General features: G+C 37.9%; 1 long non-coding RNA gene across 1 annotated transcript in view; it reads left to right on the top strand.

Annotated features, from left to right (window-relative positions):
* The first annotated feature begins 14,928 nt into the window (after positions 1–14,928).
* LOC149208380 (uncharacterized) overlaps positions 14,929–22,057 on the top strand; it is a 136,337-nt gene continuing 129,208 nt past the window's right edge. Inside the window, exon 1 of the long non-coding RNA XR_016252742.1 lies at positions 14,929–15,026. This is a non-coding gene — a long non-coding RNA (uncharacterized LOC149208380). The remainder of the gene's footprint in view (positions 15,027–22,057) is intronic.

Below are 22,057 nucleotides of genomic sequence, written 5' to 3'. Positions count from 1 at the left end.
ATGTTTGAGGTACAATTCAGTTTGGGATTCATTACAATGCCGAAGCATCTCCTCTATTGGTTGGTTTCACTGATTTCGATTGGGCTGGTGACCCTGATGATCGGAAGTCTACTGCAGGTTATGTGTTCACTCTTGGTTCAGGACCTATTACATGGGCTTGCAAGAAACAAGGTGCCATTTCTCTTTCTTTGGCAGAAGCAGAGTATCGTGGTGTCGTAGAAGCTAGTAAGGAAGCCTTGTGGCTTCGTCAGATCCTGTCAGAGTTTGGCTTTCAGCGGTAGCATCCGACTACAGTTTGGTGTGATAATCAAAGTGCCATTCAACTATGCAAAGATCCAGTCCAACATCAGCGCAGCAAACACATTGAACTGCACATGCACTTCATCAAAAAGCTCATTCACGACCATGTTCTTGAAGTGCAATATTGTTCAATAGATGATCGAGTTGCAGACATCTTTACAAAGGCTCTCACAGAGGCGAAGTTTACTAAACTTTGATTTATGGTTGGAGTTCAAGAAGTTGTCACTAAGGGGGGATAGGCTCTAGTGCCTACTTCCTTCTCCTATTGTGTCATATTTGTACATCCTTCAATCCTATCCCAAGTTGTTCTTAAGGGGGGATGTTAGGATATTTCGACACATAGGAAGTAGTTAAGTATAACTTGGTCTAATATAGAGTTAGGTAAAGTGTGTTTCTTTACTATGTACTTTTGTAACTTACAATCTGACGATCACGATATGTAGTGATCCAACGGTTCATTCTCTCCTCGGTATTACCGACACTTGATCCGTGGCTTAACACTCGATTAGTCTATGATCTCTATTTAAAGAGCATGGAGGGTCATTTGTAGGGTAACCGTTCATGAGAGAAGCTTATGTAAATTTTTCATTCTTTTATTAATAAATTGCCTGAAGTGGCCGCGTTGGCTCAGGCCATGGCCTGTTTCCCTCTTTGAGGGTTTTAACCACGTCAACAATACTGGTGTATTGATTTGTGATCTGTTTGTGAGCGGTGTCCTTTGGTGTTCTGTCTGAGGAACTTACCCTGTAAATTCCTACATGTTATCTCTATTCCTCAAATTCTTAGAAGAAGGGTGTAGCTCAACACGGGACAATGAAGCAAATGCTAGATAAATTAATCTAGCACATGGAAATTAATCAAGCACATGGACATTTATTCCATTGGACATAATACTAGGATGAAGGAGTTAAACTATTTTCACAATGCATCATCAAAGATCCAATATAAGCATCCATGAAAAAAGATCACATCACATCACTATTCTAGCCAAGAAAAGTACCTCAACTTGTCCATCCATAGCCAAATTATAAGAGAGAAAAATCATAGAAATGTCAGACTTCTAAAAGGATTTCTGCCCCAAATCCAACCATGAGGAAATGAGAGGAATTGCACCTCTATTTATAGAGGAGGTGCTCAACTTCCCTCACATTAAAATGTTAATTTCCTTGGATAAAATCCTCTATTTTAGCCTATGGAGGGGTGATAGGTTCTCCTCTTTAATTAATTAATCTAAAATACAATTTTTTCGGGGCATCCATGCCACATACAAAAATTAAAGGGGAAAACCTCTCAACAATTACCCATATCCTCAAATAAGGGGAAAAGAGGGTGCTTTGGTACAACATCCATCCTCCAAAGGCCCTTCAATGCACAAGGGATGTTCAATTAGTCTTCAAAATCTGCCACGAAACCCTCCAAAGTGGGCACATAAGCCCCCAAGTGGTATGACAATGACCTCTTCTTCAAGTGTGTAAAAATGACTTCAAAATTGCCCAAGGAATTGCCTTTCTTACTTCAACTGGAAACCACCTGGGCTCCCAAATGAACAATCAACTATTCCCTCCTGAACAATGGGTCTCCAATAAGCCACATGCTTAGCCCTTAAACGCTCTTAAAATTTCCAATCACACCTATTGATAAGCAAGAAACACCCCATCCATATCATTGATGTTAAATGCACCATACTTCCAATTTGCAATACCCAAGCATTTGTTTATCAATACATTGTTAAGGTATTAACATTGCTGCAACAAGGAACACTCTCTCGAATTGCGGCCCCTAGGTGTCTATCAACAACACAAAAATTAGCCATATAACCTACAATCTAGTGCCCCTTCTCACTGTGGTTAAAACAAAATTTGTGGCTATTCTTTTTTACACATCCAATTGATGAGGCTAATCTTCTCCAACTGTGCTCAAAAACCCAAAGTAAATATCTTTTTTGCGCATGCTAATAGATGTAGGCTTTGAATATACATGTGGTATGATTTAAATCTAGTGAAATCACTCCAATACACAATCATACACTAGGTCTACAAGGACAAGAAAAATGTTTCCATATTCATATCTAAACTTGAAGAATGAGAACTAGGAAATTCTTTCCTCCCACATTATTCATTTTGAATCTTCTTTCATTTTAGCATCTACAATAGTTAACAATAGGTCCTTGCTATCGTAATCAAATTCTACCTTAAGATATAAAACTTCATTCAGGTCAGACAGTTTTGCATTGCTTTCCAAACCATTAGCATGATCATCCAAGAATATCTATCCACAAAGTCTCACCATTTTAAGGTAATCTCCATATCTTTAACGTGGAATTCTTCATAATCATGTGTTTCAATCTACCTAGGAATTTTCTCATTTGACCAATTCTTGTAAATTGAGGATTCAACGTGCAAATTTATGAAAGGTAATTTTGGACCAAGTATGTGAGTAACAATACCTATGGTAAACTGGAGATCCTTGACCAATTCTTGTAAATTGAGGATTCAACGTGCAAAATTATGAAAGGTAATTTTGGACCAGGTATGTGAGTAACAATACCTATGATAAACTATAGATTCTTAGGGCACAACTCTGGGTCAAAAATAAGGCTTAAATCTGTTACAACAATATACTCCTTAAGAGCTCAACATGTCACTTGTAGGAATTGAACTTGCGTGGGTAGCATAACACTTCTCCCCTTCACCACTTGAGCTATGCTTGGGGAGGATAACACTTATCCTCTTAACAACCTGAGCTATACCTAATTGACCAATGTTATGTTCTTGCTATTGTCAGTTTTTGTTCTTTTGTAGCTCTCAAGCCACATTTAAATTTTAGCCACTTTTATAGCGATGTCTTATGCCCTTGAGGATTCAAAGATGACTTCAATTTCTTCCATTATACCAGAATTTTCTATAGACTTTAGGTGTTTTATACCATAGGCTAGTTTTGCTTATATATAATTTTTTCCCTTGCTTGAGTTGGTACCACAAAATCTAGTAGGCCTTGGAGAGGGAAACCCTACAAGACAAGAGCTAGACAAAGTGCTAACAATGGTGTAGAGGCCCAATGTCTCCTCAGCCAAGACCCCTTACTCTTTACGGACATTCACCGGTGGGAGGAGTCTCGGTAGGAGGGAGATCACTTAAAATAGATATGCTAGGTATAATGCACAAAATTCAAAGTGATCAAGCTAAAGCTCATTCAAGAGAGAGGCTCAATAATGGTTCATGACTTCCAAGAAGCAAAATGCTCTAAGAAAAGCACTAGAAATCAAGGTTCAAGACCTAGGGTTTGGAGTTTTTTCGATGGTGATAGGTGATAGGTATTCACAAGGTCAGGAACAAAGAGAAAGGGTCTCTTACATAATGATAAGGGGTAGAGCTCACACGTGGCTTTTTCTCACGTGCTATTATTATTGTCCTGACCATCTTTTTCATTTTATGATTTTCATTTTTTCTTTTGTTTCATGCTTGTGGCCATGATATGATTTTAACTTTATTTTAGTTGCATCAACCTTTGGGGCAATGCTTGCAGGCTCGACCCAGATATGTAGACAAGGGGAAAGGGTGTGCCAGTGCCTTGTGGACCCAATGGTCATGTGGACCCAAAAAGGGAAATAGTGAATAGGGCTCGTAATGTGTGGAGGGAAGTGATAAATATGGTATGGGAAAATGGGACCACGCTACCAAAATTGGGGTTTTCCAACTAGTGCCCTTCCTAAAGAAATAGGCCAATAGGAGAGGTCCCATGGGACTAGGATTGAAGATCAACCCCCCCCACCCCCCCCACCCAATTTAAGGTGAGGGAACAAAACCACAATCAAAGACCTTCCTTCTTCCAAGTCACCCAATAATCCATGCCAAAATGCCCAAATGAAAAACAAGCAAAAGCACCTGATTGCACAATGAAAAACATAACTTTTGGTTCAGATTTCCCACCTTCTAACATGTGCTCTTGAAAAATGGGCAAGGAAACACACAACTAATGCAGGTGGTGGAGCTAAAGTGGCACATCGCATTGTCTACAAAGTGGTTGTCAGGGGTTGTTGGTTGCTGGCTGGTAGAACATGAATAGGAAAAAAATTCTCCTAGCAGTACCCACCTTTGGTGGGTAATAGAGTCGCCTTTTTGCTTTCACTTTGTATCTCATATTATTGTACTTGGAGGACCCTTTGACCTATTTATGATCATTTTTTCAACATCAGTAAACTTATTTTATCTTTTCTTATTTGCTAGCAACCATTTTTATTTCTTTCAAACCTATCTTGTGTTCTATTTATTGTAGTCTCTCCATAAATGTCTTATTTCATGATAATTGGCACACCTAAATGAAATGTTCCAGTTATGAAGGTTTTGAGTAAACTTCCATGGGATGATGACATTTTCACCCATATAGGATGCACATACATTGAGTAAACTTCCATGGGATGTTGACATTTTCACCCATATAGGATGCACATACATTGTTTCCTTTCGGGGATCAAACTTTGATTTCCACTTCTTAAGTTCGAGTAAGGATAGTTCCTAATACCACCTTTTGCTTCATAATTTTTTTGCACATTCCCTAGAATGAAACTCAAATGCAAACCAAATTTGAATGAGAAAATTAAACATTGTAGTATACCATAATATTTTGTTCCAAGTTCTTTCTATCGATGCATGCAATGTTCCTTTCAAAACTTGTTTCCCCATGAATTGCGCTTTTAGGGACTTTTCCATTTAGGAAGTGATTTTTTCCATTCCTAGGTCCTCCCCTAATACTAGTCTCACCTTTTCTTTTTTGGATTTGATGCATTTCTTCTTACGTTCAGAAAACCTAATTTTTCCCAATTTTCCTTTTTCTTGTTCTCTTCCTCTGTACCACTTGATAACAGGGCCAAAACTCATGTTTTGAAACTTCCACCGAACATAAGACTTTTTGGAATGTTCCCTTCCCCCCTCTACTAATGGTAGTAATGAGATCCATTCCTCAAACCTGCCAACGTTGATGTTTGCCTTGGCATTTTATCCTTTTACTTTTGCGGATTGAAAGGAGAGAATCTCTTGCCATTCTTTGATATATTTTGATGTATTCCTCCCCTTCTGTGGTAATTAATGGATGGATCCTGTTGCCTCAAAATCTAGCTGGTCTTGTGAGGGTAGCTCACAGGACATGAACTAGACTAAGCAACAACAATATGAGGTGTGACTGACTGTCACCACTACCTCTTGCTCTTTATTGGGTTTCCCCCCATGGGAGGCTTCCCTATATTAGGTGACCTAAAGATATGTCTAGTCCAAGGAGAAAAGGTGACAAGATAGGCTAATAATGAAGGATGCCCTACTTAGGAACAAGGCTCAACTAACACAATTAGGGCAATGCACATCCTTCAGAAGGCCTAGTTAGGGCACAATGTGACCTAGGGTTAGTGAATAAACAAGGTTAACAACACTATCTAGGATCACAAGGCCAAGAAAAAGCTTACAATAAGTGGATACTCTCAATTTATGGCACAGAAAGCCTTCAATAAGCCTCAAGTTGAAGCTTAGGGCAAACTAAGGTTTTTCTATGGCACAATTTACCTAGGGAAAAGGACATTAGCCCTAAAATGAAGAAATTAGCCACAAGAAAAGGTTAATTTTGAGGAAAATACCCCACAACCAAGGCAACATGGTCAAACCTAGTTGAAATTGATGCCCTAACCCTAGCTAGCAACTTTCCTTGAGAGGCCTAAATATAGGTTAGAGGAAGAAACTTTCCTTAAGAGGCCTAAATATAGGTTAGAGCAAGAAAAGTATAATTGAATGTGAGTTTTCAAGGTGAACAACAATGTGACCAAGGCTAGTTCCTTGACCCGAGTTAACAATAATAACCTCTCTTATTTTAGCCTAATGAAGCCCCTAAAATGAAGTTTGACAACAAATGACCTTGGGTTACAAGCTAACCCATTAGCTAACAACAAAACTGTTGATTTGGGGTAGCATCAAATGTGCTCTAGCCACTAAATTTTGTGGAGAGGTTGGGGCACATGAGATCTCCAATACCCAGAAAGGGTTTGGGCAAATTCTAAACAGTTCAGGAGATATTAAAATAATTAATATTTTGAATGGAGTCCCTAAGTCTAAACTTAGGGAAATTAAAATATTATTGCGAATTAATATGAAACTATGTTAGAATGGTCCAAAAGACATGGATCAAGCCAGATCTAATCTTAGCCGTTGATTAGGGACTTAATATCGGCCATTGATATGTCAACGAGAAAAGTATAAGAGGAGGCTTGAGGGTCACTTGGAGAGTACACCAGATGATCAATCATGTTATTCTCTAGAGTGGAGTTTGCTAAGAGAGATAGAATCAGTGATCGGAGTTGCAGCTGAGGGGCATTGAGTACAGAGAGACAAAGAAGTAGAGATAGTGCCGAGAGAGCAGCGCAGGAGCCAGAGAGAGTGACGCAGTAGCAGCCAGGGCTCATGCAGGGCCATGCAGAGGCAGCCAGGAGCTGCGCAATGCTTCAGAGAGGCTAGCGTTGCTGACGTAGAGGGCCAGAAGGCTGATGCAGGGCCTCCTGAGGCTGACGCAGGCCCATTTAGGGTGATGCAGGGCCAACGCTGGGCAGAGAGAGGCTGACATAGTCTAGAAAGGCAGACGCTGGGGTTTTTGGGGCAGATTGGAGCTGAGGAGTTGCCGGAAGGTTTATCCGGGGTTTCAACTGGGACATTTGTCTCAAACTGAGAGGTACTATTGCCAAGGAAATTCTTTGTTGGGTAAGCCGGATTTGGCACCCAGATTGTACTATGAAATTGCTTAATAAGAAAACCCTCAGATAGCTGCACCAGTTTTCCCGCATTGGGTTTTTCCGGGGACATTGGTCCAAAAATAACGGTGTCATTTGGTGTGATTGTTTTTGTTTCCTTCAGTTGTTGATCTGTAATATGTTGAGCATGCACTAGTGTTTATTTTCAGTATTTACATTGTAAATAACTTGTTAAGTAACAAAACAAGTAGGTAGGAATAAATCAGTAAAGTGCATGGAGGCTTTCTAACTGGTAGACTTAGAAACTTCAACAAAAACAGGCCAAATTAGCCCAAACATGTGAGTCGTAGCCTCTTAAATTGTTGACGTCATGCCCAATTAGGGCTTAGAATTCCATGCCATAGTGTGATGAGGTGTCCAAATGTGTGTAGATGCTTGTATAATTCAAAATTTGAGGGTTGGCCCTTAAATCTGTTGGAAAATGTAACTAGGTTCGGTCTTCATTATTGTACTTGAGTCAAACGTAAAATATTTGTAAAAAGAAAGTGAAAAGAATTTTTATTATTATATTGAATTGAGTTATTAAAGCATGGGTTTTATGCTTGGGTCAATTATTAGGTCAAGCCTCCATTGTAGGTGTCAAAAGAAAGTGAAAATAATTTTTATTATTATATTGAATTGACTTATTAAAGCATGGGTTTCATGCTTGGGTCAATTATTAGGTCAAGCCTCCATTGTGGGTGTCAAAAGAAAGTGAAAAGAATTTTTATTATTATATTGAATTGACTTATTAAAGCATGGGTTTCATGCTTGGGTCAATTATTAGGTCAAGCCTCCATTGTAGGCTTTAGGTTGGTAAAGTCATTTATTGTTTGGTCAAAGACTCCTCCATCAAGTCATCAAGTCATTTACTTGGCCTCTTCATCAAAGTCTTTAAGTCAACCTCAAATAATTTATCTTCAAGTTAATGTACTCATGTCGGCCTCATACAGTGACACAACTAATCATGAAATCATCTCTCCTTATTTTCTAGGAGAAACCACTATATATACCAAGCTAAAGTAATCCGCGTTACAACATAGAAGCTCACATTCTATAATGAACAAAAGTTTAGATTTCAGCAAGTTAGTTTCAGTGCTCTAACAAAGAGGATGAAGTTTGGATATGACATCTTCAAGTCAATGTACTCATGTCGGCCTCATACAGTGACACAACTAATCATGAAGTCATGTTAGCTTATTTTCTAGGAGGAACCACTATATATACCAAGCTAAAGTAATTCGCGTTACAACTTAGAAGCTCGCATTCTATAATGAACAAAAGTTCAGATTTCAGTGAGTTAGTTTCGGTGCTCTAACAAAGAGGATCAATTTTGGATATGACAGGAGTAAGTCTCGGTATCATTAAAAGAAATGTGGATCATTTCTAACTGAAGTTCAGATATAACTATATAGATTTCGGTGCAAGTATAATGAGAAGGATTCACTGTCACAACAATGAAGGCTTTCTCTTTGGACAGTTTCGGTGGCACCACAGTGAATAGTTTGGATTACAGAGAAGATGCTTCAGTATCACAGTAAGAAGCTCAAAGAGGATGTTTAGATGTCACTATAGTAAGTAGTTCGGTGTAATCTCAAAGAGGATGTTTCAGGAGCTCGGATTAGGCATAGGGATGAACTCGGTGCTACCACAGTGATGATGACTCAGTGCTCTCATAGTTACAAGGATGACTTGATGGAGGATGTCTTAGGTCTAGATTGTAAGGGTCTTGGTCATCTCATCTTGAATCTAATGAAGGAAGAATTTGTGACTGGGTTTTCCCTTCGAGGGGGGTCATTAGGGAAGTTTTGAGGTCTAAAATGGGCCTCCTAAGAAAAATGTACAACCAAAATAAACTTTATAAGTACCAATAGGATTCAAGATGATGATGTCAACCATGGGGATGATTCACCATTTTTGGAGTAAAAAAGTAAAAAGTCTAAAAATAATAAAACTACTTTTTCAACTCGTATTTTCAACTTATCTCCGTAAGGTTACTCGTTGGATGCAGAATTTGATTCCTCATCCAAGGAGTACCCATGTTGCATACTTTCGATGAACCCTGCTACATGAAAAATGAGAAATACATGAAAAACGTGATTGCAATCACGTTTTTCATGTATTTCTCATTTTTCATGTAGCAGGGTTCATCGAAAGTATGCAACATGGGTACTCCTTGGATGAGGAATCAAATTCTGCATCCAACGAGTGTTGTTGCTCAAAATTTGAGTAAACCCATAGGGAGATAAGTTGAAAATATGAGTTGAAAAAATAGTTTTTTTCTTTTTTTCCCTCTAAAATTTGATGATGTAATCTAATCTTATTTTATTATTTCTACCATTAGTTTATAATTTCTTTAGGAGGCCCATTTTAGACCTCAAAATTCCCCTAATGTTGCCCTGGCAGCGTGCCTATATCTTGTGTTCTTCAATATGTTGCTTGGCATTAATCTTGATGATAAGAAAAGGTAATTAAGAGATCCAATACTAATAATGAAAACATCACAAGTTAATGTCATTAATAAGGGAAATCATTTTAAATGCCACCTGTATGGGTTTTCCAACAAAATCCACCTCAATATCTCTTGTGGGGTCCCAAGTGCCAGTTGGGGTGCCATCAGGTGGTCTCCATGGGTCTCTAATTATCAAATAAGACCCCCTCCTCTCTAGCATTAGGGCTTCCTCTAGTGCAACAATCCATCCCTTGTCTCTCAAAGGGAGGCCATCCTCATCTAGGCTATGAATTAGCTCCTACCCATTAGGTTGTGTCAAGGTCAAACTAGGGGCATACTAGGTCATCATGAAGAATCCTCAATACTAGGTCAAATTTGACCAACATCCTAGGTCTTAGGGGTACTCTGGGACATATGTCATCTACTCACGCTATCAGGCGGCTCCAGTCTCTCAACGCTGCACCTACTTAGGCCATGTACTTCTTTGAAGGGCTTGGGTACTTGTGGAGCGGGTGCTTAAGGCCTAGGATGTAGTGACCCACCTGACAAAGACAACATGGATTCTAGTGAAAGCAACCATCCATTAGAGACTAAGATCAATAATATTTAGGGCATGTCAATACTTCAAACAAGCATCCCCTTCCAAAATCAAGACCAAGTTCTCGCAAAGGTGTTTTCTCCCTTGGTAGGGGTAGCTAATGGTCAACCTTATTAGGTGCTTCCAGTGCCTAAGGGGAAGTAACATTTCCCTTTGCCCTTCAATTGATAGGTGTTAGTGTATAAGAATGTGGTAATGGATGGGAGAAGACTTCATGGTCAAGTGCCATGGTTAAAGTGATTAGCTGATGCGGATGTCCACATCCTGACTGTATAGATGTGACATCCTGACTGTATAGATGTGAGGAGGGAGCATTTGTGGATGCATGAGTTACCATATCGGCCTAATTTTCCAGCCGTTTTATGCGCCTTTTACTTCTTAATTGTTCCTTGTATTACCCTTACAGCTCAAGGGTTAGAGCTTGCTTTTTATGATGTAGCAGTTTTATCACCCCTTAAGATAAGTCATTTCATCGCTCATCGAGGTTGGGACATGTTGTTGATTTTTGTGTAGCATTGGGAGGTATTCTTGAATGCCAAGAGGCCTCCTAAGTTGGCTTAGAAAAATTATGGAAATTAACATAACAATTTTATTTTTGGGTTAGAGCTTGTTTTTTATGATGTAGTAGTTTTATCACCCCTTAAGATAAGTTATTTCATCGCTCTTGGAGGTTGGGACATGTTGTTGATTTTTGTGTAGCATTGGGAGGTATTCTTGAATGCCAAGAGGCCTCCTAAGTTGGCCTAGAAAATTATGGAAATTAAAATAACAATTTTATTTTTGGGCCTCATGTAGGCCCCAAACTGTTAAATTGGCCCCACAATGAAAGGGTGTGACCCTTGGTCAAAAGTCACCCATTGACCAAGTATAAATACACAAGTTGATTTCCTCATTTGGACCAATTCGGATTATCATCATTCTCTCTTCTATTCTTATCCACACGTGCGAAGTCAAGAGGAAGATTTGAAGTTTGACCAAGTTATAAAAGCTGCCATTTGATTGAGTTTTGACCTGCTGTGTTTGACCGAGAACAAGGCTAACTTTGACCACAAAAACAAGTTTACTTTGATCATTGAAACATGTCAAGTTTGACCAAAGAGAAGGATGGTTTGATCATAGGGTTGACTCTAGGTTTGACCACAAAAGTCAACCATAGGTCTGAGTTGATCGCAGGGGTCAACCACAGGTCTGAAGTTGATCTCAGGAGATAAGTTGACCAGGCCGAAATTTGACCAAAATTGACTGTTTTGGAGGTTTGAACAATATTGACTAAGTTGGAATTTTGACCAGGTTTGACTGGTATCTTGGACTTGGATTTTGGCACAAATTTCTAGAATATTCTTGGAATTGTAAATATTGTTGAAGAACAATTTCTCCTAAGAAGAAAAGTCGTTGGGTTTTCCCATGGTAAATTTGTTGTCTCTATTGTGCATGGATGTGTCTTTTTGATCCTACTATTTTCACTAAATCACTGTTGAAATTTTCTGTGTATAATTGATATGTGGCATAAGACAAATTGATTGGAAATCAATAGTAAGTAATTATCAGATTAGAAGATCAGTTCTACTGTGTACTTTTGTAGAAAATTCAACACATGCAAGGGTCCTTTTTATATTTTCTTTCTTTTGTTTCATTGTGGCCATGATACGCTTTTTCTTTTCTTTTAGCTGCATCAACCTTTCAGGGAAAAGTTTCTGGGCCCTACTCAAGGTATATGTACATATGAGTGCCAAATCCCCAAGAATCGATGACATGTTGTACCCGAAGAATGGAGGTGAGATATGGCGCTTGTAATGTGGGATGAAAAGTGTTAAGTATGGTATATGGAGAATGGAACACGCGATCTCAATCATGGCTTCCCATGTGGTGCCACTCCTATAACCCAAAGGGCCTTACGGGAGGTCCCACTGGACTAGGGTCAAAGATTAACCCCCCTAGTAAGGTGAGAGAAAAAAAATATAGTCAAGGTTTGTCAATCTTCCAGATCACCCCGTCATTCATATTAAATGCCCAAAACAAACAAGTGTAACCACCTGATTGCAAAATGATCAAAGTACTTATTGAAAAGCAACCCACCTTCCTCCAAGTTTCAATGTTAGATGGTTAGAGTCGCATGGATGATGCAAATGGAAGAGGCCAATGGCATATCATTCTCTACTGGTGATTGTTTTGGGGTTGCTGGCTATCTAGATGTTCGACTAGATGTCAAATGTAGGAGAAAAATTTCTTTCTATGGCGTTACCCATTTTGGTGTGTAATCGACCAAGAGGATACTCAAGTAAAAAATTATTTCTTTCTAAGGTTTTGGATTTGTTTTGAAGCTCTCCTTCACATTTTCTTACCTTGACAAAGGCCTTAGATCCTTTCCAACTTTCTAAAACGTTGTCACTAGTGTTGAAGATGGACTTGAGGAATACATTTTTCCCCTCCTTTAAATAGTCCACTAGTTCTTCCTCCATTGCATGCTCCCATTTTTTGGTAATATTATAGAGTATGTTAGTATTTTTCATGAGATTTTTGGTGTCTTTTAAAGATTTCTCGTAAGATTTTATGTTTTTGTTTTTGTAGAATTTAGTGGATGGGGATATTAATGTAGACCCAAACATTAACGAAGACCCAAATATTACTTTGAGGTTTCGTGGATCAGTAGTTTCTATATGATCTTTGTGTGATCAAAGAAATCTCTGAAGTATCTCTATGAGAGAGATCATAGTAAAGCATAGAGGCAGAAAAAGCGAGTAGTTATTTGGTGCACATTCTATTTCTAGGTTAGTTGTGGAAACCTTATTATTTCAAATACAATGGCTCTCCTCCCCCTTATCTAGCTAGGTTTATGATTTTTGATGTTGCATAAGATGTATTTATTTTTGCATAAGATTATTTACAAGATTTTTGTTTTTTGTTTAAGATTTATTGTAGGATAATTTGGTCTTTGTATCATATTTGTTGTAAGATACTCATTTATTTAATATTTCTCTTAAGATTTCTAGTCTCTTTTCATACTTTATTTTTTGCTATGTAGGGTAACTTTTGTTGGGCCATGGATTCTTTTTGAGGTTGCAGAGTAGTTTGTGTCAACCATTTTTTTATGATTGTTTCCTTTTGTTAAATTTTTTTGCTATTGCTATTGTTGTTTTGTTTTTCAATTGCTATTGATGATATTTTTTTGCATTTGTGAGGATGACCATGCTAATTTGCTTAAATTTATATGCAATATAGTGTAGGTAATTGAAGGTGGATAATTATTGATAAAACTCTTGAAATATTGTGTGAGAGATTTGGACTAATGTGAGTTCCTTTTTGGTGTAAAACTCGTATGCTTTGCTATGAAATTGTCTTGATTTCAAATATAAGGTTCTTATCTCTTAACTAGCTAGGGTTTGCGATTTTGATATTTGAATAAAATGTACTTAATTATACATAATATTTTTGGTCTTTGTTTAAGATCATTTGTGGTATGTTTTAGTATATATTCAATATTTCTCATGAGACTTTTAAAATATTTATCATAAGGTTTTTTAATCTTTATTGAATGTTTTATAGTTTGATTGGGTTTAGTGGGCGGGACATTAATGCAAGTCCTAATGGTCCATGATTCCATAGTTGCAGTGGGTAAAGGTGAATGTTGTGGCATATGGATGGTCCCTTATTTGTTTTTATTCAAATGTGAGCCATCTTACATTATTAGCCATTTGTTTAATTATTGAATGCAATGTAATGTAGGTAAAAGAATGTGGGGGATCGTTGATGAAACTACTTAAATATTTTCATGAGAGAGACATTATAGTAGAGGGTAGAGACAAAGGTGGAGGTTAGTTTTCTTTTGGTGCAAAATTCATGCATGATATGTCGTTTTATCTTTATTGTTGCAAATATTATAGTTTTCTTCCTCATTTAGGATTTATGATTTTTGGTGTTTACATAAGATGTAGTTTCTAGTCCATAAGATTACAAATAAGATTTTCAGTTTGCATTTCAGATTCTCATAGATATTTTGATATTTGTTTCATATTTCTCATAATATTTCATGTATATTTAATATTTTTCAAAATATTTTCTAGCCTCTATTTAATACTTGTTTATTTTTTGGTGTGCAGGGTCCCTTTGGTTGGCCATGGGTGCTTTTTGCAATTGTAGTGGAGAGTCTATCTCTTATTTGAGCTTTTATGCTTACTTTGTTATTTTGGTTGTATTTTTACTATTTTTGGTCATTTTTGTTTCTATTGTTGTTTTTTTAACGTTGTAGTTCTTATAGCTTTGTTTTTGTGAGCATGGCCATGCTAACTTATGGTTTGGTATTTTTTTTCTTGTTTGTTTTTTGAGTTTATTTTCTTTTATTCATATTTTTTCTAGATTCAATGGGTGGGGAAATTAAGGAAGACCTCAACAACCCATTGTGTGGGTTTAGGGTTGATGCAGAGTCTATAAGCGCAGTGGGCAAACACAAATGAGGTATAAACGGTGGAATTTACTTGTTTATGGGGAAATGTGAAGGGAAAGGCGAAAGAGGTCTGTTTGGGGAACTTACTTGTTTGTAACTAAATTATATGGTTTCATGCCCATTTTGAACTCATTTGTTGCTTCATCTTTGTATGATGTATATTAGTTGACATTTTGTGCAATACAGATCTAGAAAGGTGAAGGACTAGTGGTGAAACTATCAAATATATTCGTATGATGTGAGACACCATAGCAAAGGTATAATTGAATGTATATTATATAATTTGAGATTTATTTATATAATGAGTGTTATGCAGATGTAGGTAAAGGTAGGTGGAGGAACATTGATAAAACTACATAATTATTTTTGTGTGAGATCCTTGCAGATGTGTAGGAGGTCACAATTGTAGTGGACAAAGGCGAATGAGTTATGTATGAGGAAATTTACTTGTTTATGGACAAAGGTGAAAGATGTATGTATGAGAGAACTTACTTGTTTGTTAATAAATTATATGGTTTTGATGCCTATTTTAATTTAACTCATTTGTGGATTCATATTATATCATGTGAATTTGTTGAAATTTAGATGCAATATAGATCAAGAAAGGTGAAGGACCACTAGTGAAACTTAATATCTTTTTGTGATGTGAGACACCATAGCAAAGGTATAATTGTTAGGTGGATAAATCCTCCTTGCTGACAAGAGCAATCTCCCTAGACCTTAAAGGAAACTAGAAACAAACAGACAATTGAATAACTCTTTCCCTAAGCTTATTCTGTTCGAATTGTAAATACAAGAGTAGGAGAATAAGCCTCTTACCTATTTGCGAAATGCTTGATGAAGATCCCTGCTCTGTCTCGATGAAGCTTCCCAATGCTCAAAAAGACCTGCAAAAAAGCCCTGCAATCACAAACATAAGAGAGATCAAAGGCATATGCAATCATAACAATTCAAACAAGCTTAATCTAATGATCAAGGAGATTAGAAATTGAGATTATCTTAATGAATATCAAAAGAAGTATAAATCATTCATCATTTCAATAAGACAATACAATGGAAAAAATGATTCATTTGTATTAATTCAAGGATAAATAAGAGCCTTACAACCTCTACCTTGATGTCATAAGGTTCCTCCCAAATGCCTCTAAACCTCTCCTTAGCTGATAAGCCTTCAAATCTAAATCCAACAACATAAGTGCATCTTTTTTGAACCTCCCAATCCCTTTATTCTCTAGTCAATTTATAGTTCAAGAGGAAGAAGTTTCAGATCCAAAAGAGAAGGATGAGATCCTCTAATTGGGGATTTATGGTTCCTTGATGAAAGAGAATTAGCTCCATGATCTGAGGGGTATGGCTTGAATAGATATGACCTAGAAGCTTTCAGTTGGGATATATTTGACCAACAATGCTTCTGGAATTCACTTTTTATTTTTACTTTTCTTTGAGTTATCTGCTCTGTCTATAGTGGAAGGCAAAATGCAGTTTTGCGCATTTTTCAGGGATAGAAGCTACAAATGTGCGGAAATTGACTAGGAAAAGCACACAGGTCATACTTAACAAGTCATAAAGCCATTTTACCCAAAATTCACATCTTCTTCAAGGGTTTTTGATTGTTTGACTTCTAAGGGAGTGTATTGGAACATGTTTATGGATGGCGAGAGATCCATTTTAATGGTCAAGTGTCATGGTGACAAAATGACATGTAACAATAATTGAATGCATATTATACTATTTCAGATTTATTTATATAATGAATGCAATGTAAATATAGGTAAAGGAGAAGTTGGAGGAGCATTGATGAAACTACAAAAATATTTTTGTGCGAGAGAGTTGCAGATGTGTTGGAGAGTGTAGAGATAGAAAGCAACTGTAAAATTCTGGGAAGATTTTTTCCCTAGGGTTTCTTAATAAATGTTCTTTTTCCCATTCAATAATGACACAAACAATCTTTTTAATAGTACAATACGATAAGAACCACAACAATATCACTATTCATTCAACTACATATAATGCAATAGTTCTTCCAACAGTAATTGTGGTTCAGCCAATCAACAAGTTCCAAATCCAACATAATGTAACCAATGAGAACTTATGTCCTATCTAACAATGACCTGTACCATGTGTACATATTCACAGACAAAATAGTGCACAACTAGTAATCCCTTGCGAATTCTGGACAAAAGAATTGATGAATATCCTCAGGATGAATTTGTTACAAGAAGATTAACCAAGGATCACTGGTCAAGGATGAGTTCCTTAGATGGTTGCTTTTCCGAAACTATCTCCTTGTAGTCCGACCCTTGTAATGAGATTGAATGACATTGGAAGCCTTTTCTTGCCTCACATCTTCAACTCTAGAGCATGTGCTCAAAATTCCATTTTCCTTGAGGTGCCAAGCTTTCATTCCTAAATTGCAGAAAATGCAAGAGAGTCTTGAAGTTTCTTCGCTGAGAGCCAAGTTCTTGCAGCACTTTGTATATGTATAGCAACTACTTTAATCCTGAGGCATTTCCATCTTCGATTTCAAAGCTTCATGCCATGATTGAATCAAAATAACTGCCTTTTCTTGGGCTTCCTTTCAAGATAATGGTTTTGTTGCTTCACTTTGACCTAGCTTATTTCTTAGATAATGTTGTCTTTGAATGAATGATCTGTAGAATGACTGAATTTTGATAGCTACCTTTTTTTCTTTAGATTTGCAATGCTTTTGTTCAATAGGTTTAGCTGGCACTGTCTTTTCAAAATTGCCAGAACCCATCATGTTTTGGAGAGTACATGACAAATTCCCAAACATTGGTTTTCTTTCAAGAAGCAAAGGAATTCCAACATAATGATTTCATTTTGTTCATTATATGACGTATCCCCTTCAAGGAAACCAGTTATCTGTATTAACTCTGGAAAATTATCCAACTATTTAATCACATTTCATACTAGCCCATATTTGGGAGTAGAAGCCTCAGTTGCAGAAGTTGCCACCAACGGCAAGGGATCCGTAACTTGAGCTTCCTATAGACACTGAGTACCAAACATATACCCTGGTAAGTAGAAGTCTATAAGGTACAAAATTGGTTCTCCATCAACAAATGATGATTTGAATTGTCTACATGCTCCCCATACAAATTCCCTGAATCCATTTCAGCATCATCTCGATTATTGTAGGTGCATTTTTTAAAGGCCTAACTAGATTTAAATCTCCAGATCATCCTTATCTAATGTCTTAAGTCTTTTACCCAAGTCTACACTTCCATCCTTTGATCCAAGCTCATCATTTTTTCAAAAAATATTGACTGTCATAATCACATCAATAATGTGGAATCCTGTCAAATTACAATCAAATTTACATACCTTCTTGTCAATTGTAATGATAGGAGCAACACCCTTACAAGAATTTTCATTGGTAGTGTTACAAGCCGGGTTAGAAATTCCTTGTGGTAGAGCAACAGATAGATTCAAATTATTTTTACTGCTAGATCCATTTGATGTAGCGACACTCATTGCCAATGAATGATTTTTAGCCAACACTTCGCCACCCATTGGCTGATTTTTAAAAGTAGTACCAATATGAAAACCAAGAGAAGTATCAACATGCTTATTTTCCTTATACAAAACCATGTGCTTGTTGTCTTCTCTGATTCTTTCATCTTCATAACTATAATGCAATTTCGCAAGAGATTTTGTATGTTGCTCCTTTGTTTTCTCTTCTTCTTTATGAGTAGATGTGTTAAAATTGGCAACTAGGGCCAAACTCCATGTGGGTCACCTCATTTACGGCAGCTGATATTTTTCCTAGATTCCTCTTGTCGTGAGGTGTAGGATTGATCTAAAGATCATCCGATTTCGACAAGTATTTAGATATGAATTTATTTGTATTTACTTGACAAATTGTCAAGGTCAGCCAGCAGTTAAATGTGTGGCGCACATGCCTAGTGAATCATATAAATACAAGAGAGGTTGATTCGTTTTCTCATCATCTCATCTCACTCATTCTTCCCTTTCTCTCCTTAGCTTTGGGTTATACAAGGAGCAATTCACACGTGGGAAGAAGGAGGACGCATTAGGGCAAGGAGGACGCAGAAGCTGCTGAAGGTCTCTTTGACCTGCGTTGACCAAGTGTTGACTCATCAAGGGTGTGGTTTTGGTGTGGCTGCCTCTCCTAGGTAGGCCGCAGATTTTGGCACAAAAATCGAGGCAATCCGTCCACAGGTTTGACCAACGTTGACTGCCCTAGTTTTGGGCAGCAGGTTGACTTTAGTCAACAACAGTTTGACTGTGTTTTTGGGGTTGTTCATGGGCTGTTTATTCAAGCTATTGGAGGGCTAGTTGACCGGAAATTGTGCAAGCATATTGGAGGTCAATTTCAACTCATTTTACAAAGCTTGTCTTTGTTGATCTAGAGTTCGCTGCTGCTGATATAAAATTACAAAATTCTGATTTTGTATTATTTCTTTGCTGAACTATTGAAGATAAAAGAAGATTTGATCAAAGGGTTTCCCCGCATTAGGGTTTGTCCCTGGCTAGCCGCCATATCTTGTGTCTCTTGTCTTTGTATTGTTTTTTGTTGATCGTTTAATGTTCTATTTGCACTTTACTTAATGTATATGTGATTGCTAATCTGTGGCTAATAAGAAGAAAAGAAGTAAATTTCTCTAAGCATAGAACATACCATAATTTAACATGGTATCAGAGCTGAGGTGAAGACAAAGCCCAAGCAAGAGCAAGAGCAAGAGAAATCACCAAAGAGAAGGTTGGCAAGGCTATCCTAAAAACTTCATGGGGTCCTCAACACTCTTCCCTGTCGAAGACAAGCTCCGTGAGAAGTCTGACTATCATGGATGGAAGATGTCTCTCGATCTGACTTTAGAAGATCAGGAAGTGTTGGACCATGTGAGAGGCAATACTGTTGCGCCTCCATCAAATGCATCCGCTGCTGCCAAAAGCAAGTGGTCCAAGGGAGAAGTCAAAGCAAGGAAGATTTTCCGGGACTTTATCGACAAGCGCCTGGTGGCCTATGTTTATGAGCTAACAACCTCCAAGGAAATCTACAATAGACTGGTGAGTTTATTTAAAGTTAATGATGCAAATCAAGTTTTGTTCCTTAGAAATAAGCTGAAGGAAATTAAGAAGGGAAAAGATGAGAGTATGCAAGCATATTTCTTAAGGATCACCAAGATCAAGAATGATCTCCTATCCATTGGGGAAGTAGTTCTTGATAGGGAAAGGACTATCACAACTCTTGGAGAACTGTTAAAATTGGCAACTAGGGAAAAACTTCATATGGGTCATCTTATTCATGGCTGATAATATTTTTATTAGATTTAATCTCGTTGAGAGGTGTATTATTGATATAAAGATCATCTGATTCCGATAAGTATTCATGGAGATATGAATTTATTTTGATTATGGAATTATTATCAAGCCAACCTACAACTCATGTAGGCTCAAAAACCCAACAGTCACATCTATTCAAACACCAACATTGTGTATAAATACATGAGGACTTTTCCTCATTTGAACTCACTCATCTCATCACATCTCTCTCTCTCTCTACTGCGTAGAAAAGAGTCTCTTCTCTACTGTGCAGAAAAGGGTCTCTCCCTCACACATGTGAAGTTGGAAGCTGCTGAAACTGAAGCTGCAACTGCAGAAGTAAAGATTGACCTGCGTGGACTAAAAGATCTCCTCATCTGAACTGCACTGTAGGTTCATCTGAACCTCCTCTGAAAGCCGCAACTTTTGGTGGTGGAATCAAGTCAATCCGACGGACGGTTTGCAAGATATCGACTGCCCTAGTTTGAAGGCGGAAGCTGTCGAAACTGAAGCTGCAACTGCAGAAGTAAAGATTGACCTGCACGGACTAGAAGATCTCCTCATCTGAACTGCGTTGTAGGTTCATCTGAACCTCCTATGAAAGCTGCAACTTTTGGTGGTGGAATCAAGTCAATTTGACGGACGGTTTGCAAGATATCGACTGCCCTAGTTTGAAGCCAGAAGCTGTCGAAACTGAAGCTGCAACTGCAGAAGTAAAGATTGACCTGCATGGAATAGAATATCTTCTCATTTGAACTACGTTGTGGGTTCATCTGAACCTCCTTTGAAAGCCGTAACTTTTGGTGGTGGAATCAAGCCGATCCGACGATCGGTTTGTGAGATATCGTCTGCCCTAGTTTGATGATGAAGCCGCTAATGCTGATGCTGCTGATCTAGGGTTTGCTACTGCTGATATGAATCAGATTTATTGTACTATTTCTCTCTGTTGAATTATTGAAGATAAAAGAAGATTTGATCAAAGGTTTTCCCCACACATTGTGGGGTTTGTCCCTGGCTAGCTGCCACATCTTGTGTCTCTTGTCTTGGCTTATTTTTCTGTCGATCGTTTAATGTTCTATCTGCACTTTACTTTATGTACATGTGATTGCTAATCTGTGGAATATAATAAGAAAAAGAAGTAAACTGTTATAAGCATAGAACATACCATAACTTAACATGGTATCAGAGTTGAGGTGAAGACAAAGCCTGAGTAAGAGCAAGAGCAATCACCGAAGAGAAGATTGGCAAGGCTATCCTAAAAGAATGATGGGGTCATCAACACTCTTTCCTGCAGAAGACAAGCTTCGTGAGAAAGCTGACTATCATGGATGGAAGATGTCTATCGATCTAACCCTTGAGGATCAAGGAGTGTTGGATCATGTGAGAGGCAATATTATTGAGCCTCCATCAAATGCACCTCCTACTACCAGGAACAAATGGAAGAACGGAGAAGTTAAAGCAAAGAAGATCATCTGGGACTCTATCGACAAGCACTTGGTGGCCTACATCTCTGAACTGGACACCTCCATGGAAATCTACGATAGACTGACTATTACTGACAGGGAAATGGCACTCACGACGCTTGGAGGATTACCATCCGAATGGTACGTGTTCAGGACTACTCTTCTGAACAATAATGTAATTCATGGTTTCGAGGAATTAATGGCTAGATGCATTCAAGAAGAAATATGGGTAGAAGAGCAAGAAATGCCCATGCCTAAAGGTCCTCCTGCTGCCTTTTCTTCTCATGCTAAGAAAAGAAATAATTCCGAGACTAAATCAAAAGGAAAGGCTGGACCTAAGGGTGGAAGAAAATGACGATGTTACATTTGTGATAAAGCAGGTCACTATGCAAGGGAGTGCCTTGATAGAAAGGACTCACACCGAGACGATGATCAAAATCCCTCTGATGGTAATCAAAGTAATGACAAATTCAATAGCAAAGTAAGAGGAGAGTTGAGAATCATGGAAGAGGACAAGCATTCAAGAAGGCTAGAAATTCCAGGATGTATTAAATGTACCTGACCTCCGAAAGAACCCGGTGTCCATCTTGGCAATGGAAGACAAAGGCTACAAGGTAACCTTCAGCGATGGCAAGGTACGTATATGGAAAAATAATGTTAAAGATGCCTTTACTCTTGGGTTTCGTGTTGATTCATTGTATCAGGTCGATGGAAGTCCGCTAGGTGTCATGTC

Source organism: Pinus tabuliformis, chromosome 1_2 (genome assembly GCF_031772625.1).
Source record: "Pinus tabuliformis cultivar Carrire ecotype Pingquan chromosome 1_2, CPIR1, whole genome shotgun sequence".
Taxonomy (NCBI): domain Eukaryota; kingdom Viridiplantae; phylum Streptophyta; class Pinopsida; order Pinales; family Pinaceae; genus Pinus; species Pinus tabuliformis.
The sequence above is the reverse complement of the archived record's forward strand: the minus strand, read 5'-3'. Positions and strand labels throughout refer to the sequence as shown.